Source organism: Microtus oregoni, unplaced genomic scaffold, assembly GCF_018167655.1.
Source record: "Microtus oregoni isolate MIOR12 unplaced genomic scaffold, Mior012 000054F_ref0000373, whole genome shotgun sequence".
Classification (NCBI taxonomy): Eukaryota; Metazoa; Chordata; class Mammalia; order Rodentia; family Cricetidae; genus Microtus; species Microtus oregoni.
In genome coordinates this window covers 4,844,965-4,850,029 of record NW_024543830.1, presented here as the reverse complement: position 1 = coordinate 4,850,029, position 5,065 = coordinate 4,844,965, and the positions used below count along the sequence as shown (strand labels likewise).

At 49.3% G+C, this 5,065-nt stretch overlaps 1 pseudogene; it reads left to right on the top strand.

Moving 5' to 3' along the window:
- The first annotated feature begins 543 nt into the window (after window positions 1-543).
- On the top strand, window positions 544-1,569 carry LOC121437795 (annotated as a pseudogene).
- The last annotated feature ends 3,496 nt before the right edge of the window (window positions 1,570-5,065 follow it).

Below are 5,065 nucleotides of genomic sequence, written 5' to 3'. Positions count from 1 at the left end.
TATGTAACTGGAAGCTGGGAAGAGAAACCTTGGCCAAGGGCACACAGCTGGCCAGTGGTATAGCTGGGATCTGAGTCCAGGCAGTGTGGTTTCAGTGTGTGTGCTTTAACCTCACAGTGAACAGCATGGCAATGTGATAATTGCTGTAGCAAGGCAAGATCAGAATCTGTAGGAACTGAGGAAGGAACAAGTCAGGAAGTTCCAGGACAGGCCCCACAGAGAAGATGACATCGTGGTGTGCCTTGAAGGATGAGTACAAGCTGCTGGGGCAGAAATGGGGGAGCAATAGCTAAGCTCTGGGGACAGCATGAGCAAAAGCCTGAAGACTGGAGAGTATTTCTTCTGCACAGACGGACCCACAGGTATATGGGAGCATGACTCACAGAGAAAGGAGAGTTAGGAGAACATTGTTAAGAGCTTTGTGAGTCATAAATCTCCTTGTAGGGGGGCAAATAAGAGGTTGAGACAGGACCTTCCTACAGTCTCTAGGGATCTCCAGGATGAGTTTTCCGTTGGCCTATCCCGGATCACACCCAGTATACCATGACTTCAGCTTCACTGCAAGAGCTTGGGGCTGGGCAACTCCGTTTCTCCCTACTTGGACAGTGTGGTTCTTGCGTTCCATGTGGAAGGTGGATAAAGTTTGGCAAGCTGTCTGTAAAACATCGAGATTGTCATTTGTCTTTCAAGAAAGTCAGGACTGTGTCCTCTTCCCTGCAATTCCTCTCCTGGTGGGAACACTTGTCAAGACTGGAGAGGGAGTGTCGGTGTCGGTGGACTTAGCCCCAGATTTCTCCCACAACCCCTGCTACTGCTATCAGCTGTGTGGCTGAGACTGGGTTGAGAGGTCTGACTGAGGCTGGCATATGCAGGATCCCTGGCTGTGGCCATACAGTAAGAGCTGAGAGAGAGAAATTCCTCAATGTGAAAACCGTACCCCTCCTCAGCGAAGATGACCCATGACATCTGTAGCCTCCTGAAAGACTTCCTTTGAAACCTCAAAGAACCCCCTCTGACCTTTTCACTAAGCAGCACTTTCATGGAGGCAGCAGAAATAACAGACAACAGTATAGAGGCCACGTACCAGGCTATCAACGAACTGCTCTGGGCCAACTGGGACGTACTGGCCTTCCTCAGGATTCCCTTGCAGAGAGTGGCTCAGAGTCTGAACACTAAGATGGATGTTGCCAATCCAGCTCAAGTCTTTGGCCCTACAATAGTTGCCCCTGCTATGCCTAGTCCAGACCCAGTGACAGTGTTCCAGGACATCAAGTGTCAACTCGAGGTGGTGAAGCCTCTGCTTTCTCTGCCCCTGGAATCCTGGAATCAGTTCATGATGGCGGAAAAGAGCATCTGCACCCAGCATGACGACAGGAGCTCAACATCATGGATATGAGGCTAACGTGAGCTGACCAGGCTGTGACCACTCCTGAATGCCAACTTGTCTAGCACCCTGTCACCATGATTGTATAATCTTTCCAAGAGCACTAACAGGTTTGGGGACAAAAGCAAGTCTGCCACCAACTTAGGTCAACAAGGCAAATTTTCCCTGCTTCATACCTCAAGTAAAGCCATTTCTCCTAGTGTCCCCGAGGATTACTGACTGCAGGAAACACACCTGTTTGCTCTGGGACACAAAATCCACTGACACTCTCTCTCCAGCCTGGACACCTGTCCCCACCAGGGGAGAAATGCAGGGAAGAGGTCATCAGTCTGACCTTCTTGAAAGACCAAATGACAACCTTGACACTTTGGAGACAGCTTGCCAAACTTTATCTGCCTTCCATATAGAACACAAGATTTGGGGTTAATAACTGTCTTTGAATGAAATCATACAAGCACACGCCTCTGTTATTCTGAGGTGAATTGGTCTGTCTCAGTTTTGGGCTCCAGTAGTCTGCCATTCAGAGTGGAGTCACTATCAACAGCTTATAAAGGGCCTGATTTCCTTCTACTCCTGGTCCAAGATAGCAAGGTCTCAATCACAGACAAAGCTTCAATGGGAACAGCCACTGTAGTTTGTGCAGCGATTGATTCTTTTACCTGGTCTACTCTAGAGCCATGGAACAGATTTTCTTCGCAGGCCCAGGAGGGCCATCAATGAACTGTCAGTTTTTACAATGCCTCGTCTCTCGCTTCTTCATTTTGACATTCTTCACCAAAGAAGCATTCTAGTCCCGTGACTCACCAGCCTTGTCAAAGCTGGTATCTGATAAAATGAAGCCGGATTCACCAATGGCTGACGGTCTATTGTTCCCAGAATTGCCACTGGATGAAAAGAATTGCCACTTGGTTGAAAAAAGCCAGAGCTAAATTTTGTTCCCCGCTTGGCTGAAAGCTGCCAGCCAGATGTGTCGTCCACGAGGCTCTCTCAAATCAGCGGAATCGGCTGTCCCAGCTTTGCGCATGCGCCTAAGCTCGCTGCCCCATTCGGTCTCTCCATCCATCCACTTGATTCCGTGCGTGCTTCAGCTGCACATCCGGAGCGCTCCACCAGTTCCTGCTCTCATCAACTGAAAAGCAATTTCATCACTTGAATTTCTCCAGCTAGCTCCTGGCTGGTTCTTGAACGCTTCCTCTGGGTACCTCAAAGCCCTCACCACCCAGATGAATCCAGAGCTTTCATTTCCTCCACCGATAATCTGCAACAGCTCACGAGCCATTCAAAGTCCACACCGTCACCATGGTCATATGCTTTTTTTCGAGGCTCCTGGTCCCGAGCACCCACAGTGCTCACTCTCCTACAGCTGTACCCCATGATGGCTGCTGTCTGCCAGTTGCACGCCTCACTACTGGCAAAGTCAAAAGTTTGTTTTTCTTACAGTCTCTCGAAAGATGTTTTGGCTGGTTTTTGTTGGTTGGTTTTATCAACTTGACACAAGCTAGAGGTCTTTGGGAAGAGGGAGTGTTAATGAAGGAATCGCCTCCACAAGCTTGGCTTATAGACAAGTCTTTGGGAGCACTTTCTTGATTAATGTCTGGTAATGGGAGGGCTTATGTTTGATGGTGCTACACCTGAGCAGGTGGTCCTGGCTTGTATAAGAAAGCAGGATTAGCAAACCATGGGCGCAAGCCAGTAAGCAGCATCCCCCACAGCCTCTGCTTCAGTTCCTGCCTCTAGTTTCCTGCCTTGAGTTCTTCCCTGACTTCCCTTCATGACTGACTGTGACCAGGATGTGTAAATCAAATAAACCCTTTCCTCCCCAAGTTGATCTTGGCCATGATGTTATACCATGGCAATAGAAACAAGTTAAGACAAGAGATCCTAAGAGAAAGACTTTGGTTAGAAGCTCCTCTGGGTTTGCCAGTGGGAAGACAGAAAAATGATGCAACTTGACTTGCCCGAGACAGGGCTCTTTTGTTTCTCCTGCCCATCCCTTTCTCACCCAGAAACACCGAGGCCTTACCAAGTATTAAGCTGCGACTCCACATCCAAAGTTCCCTAGCTTAGAAATAGAAAGTCTGTAGGCCCTTGGGGTGTCAGTGACTGCTGTAACGGGGAGCCACTTCAGAAACAGTATTGAAACCCCTTCGGACAAAGCGTGCAATTAAGAGCCGAGGACCGAAATGCAAGCTAATTTGACTTATTCTGAGCTGCTCCACAGGATGGTACCAGGATCTGAATGAGCAGAACCCCGCTCTTCTCTAGCACCACTTGAAGTACCCCAAGAGGATTCCGGCATTCAGTCTCCCTCAGCTCCCATAAAGCCATTAGTATTATTATCATGCTTGACAGATGGGGAAACTGAGGCACTGTGGCTAAACAGCTCGTCTCGGGCACCAGGCAAGTAAGTGACAGAGCCAGGTGCCAGGCCCAAGCGCTCTGGTTACGGGGCCCTGTGGAGATAGAAATCTGGGCCCGAGATGAGGAAGGACTGGGAAGCAGTTTATCAATTCACAAGAGGAGGCTGTTTTATGAAGCACTTAACCCGAGTCTGAGGGGCCACTTTCGGGGGGTGTTGACTTAGTAAATGTTCCTTGGCAGCAAGTTCAGAAGCCAAGCCTGACTAAGCTGAAAAGGGAAGATGAGAGGGGTGGGGGGAGGAGCGAGAAGGTGGGGAAGTTTGTGAAAAGAGGGGTACAGATTTTTTTTAAAAATATAGCCAAAACTCCAGATTGAGGAAGGAAGAAGGACGCCCCGGATCAGTGAGCAGAGACCAACAGACGATTTCTGTAGGGCCAAATGAATCCGTTCAGACTCCTGTCTTCTAGGTGCTCTGCTCAGGAGCCAAGTTCCAGGGGGAGAACATTCCCTTGGCCCAGCCCTGGGAAAGTGTGACAATAAAACCACTGATATTTACGGTGTGTGTATTCTCCACCAGGCACAGCTGAAGTGCTGCAAGCATGTGCTTTCTTTCCAAAGCACCCCTACAAGGCTGATGCTGGGAGAATCAGCACAGAAGCAGAGAGTCTGGAGCACCTGCCCAAACTCACCCCGCTGTCCAGCCACGGAGCTGGAATTCAAGGCAAAGCTATGTGGTATTGCAGCGGGCAATAATCTAATATCAAAAGGGAAGGGACCCAGGATGGCATGTTGGTGTGGATGAAGGAATTCTAAAGAGATAAAGAGCATGGATGCTTCCTCAAGACTTGGTCTCCCGAGGGGGTTCTCAGGGAAGGTTTCCAGCATTACCCTTTGGCGAGAGAGAGAGAGAGAGAGAGAGAGAGAGAGAGAGAGAGAGGGAGAGAGAGAGAGAGAACTGGATAAGGCTAGATGAAAGAGGGAAAAACACCTGCAAAAGAATGACTCGAAGCCAGGCATGGCATCACACACCTGTCCTTGTCCTCCCTGCCCTTGAGAGGCCCGGACAGAAGGATCCTGAGTCTGGAAGCTGTATAGGCTGGAGCTCCAGACCACATTGAGACATTCCTTTCTTTTCTTTTTCTAAAAAAATAAAAAGCATCACTGGCCGAACAACAGAGAACCCAAATACTAAAAGTAGTTTGAGAGACTGCAAGTAATTGAACAAAAGCAGAGAGGTCGTTTCTCCCAATGGCACCTGGTGGGAAGGAAGCTGGCGGCTCTGCTAGAACCCGTCACTAGTTCAGGGCGAGTTCGGGGTGG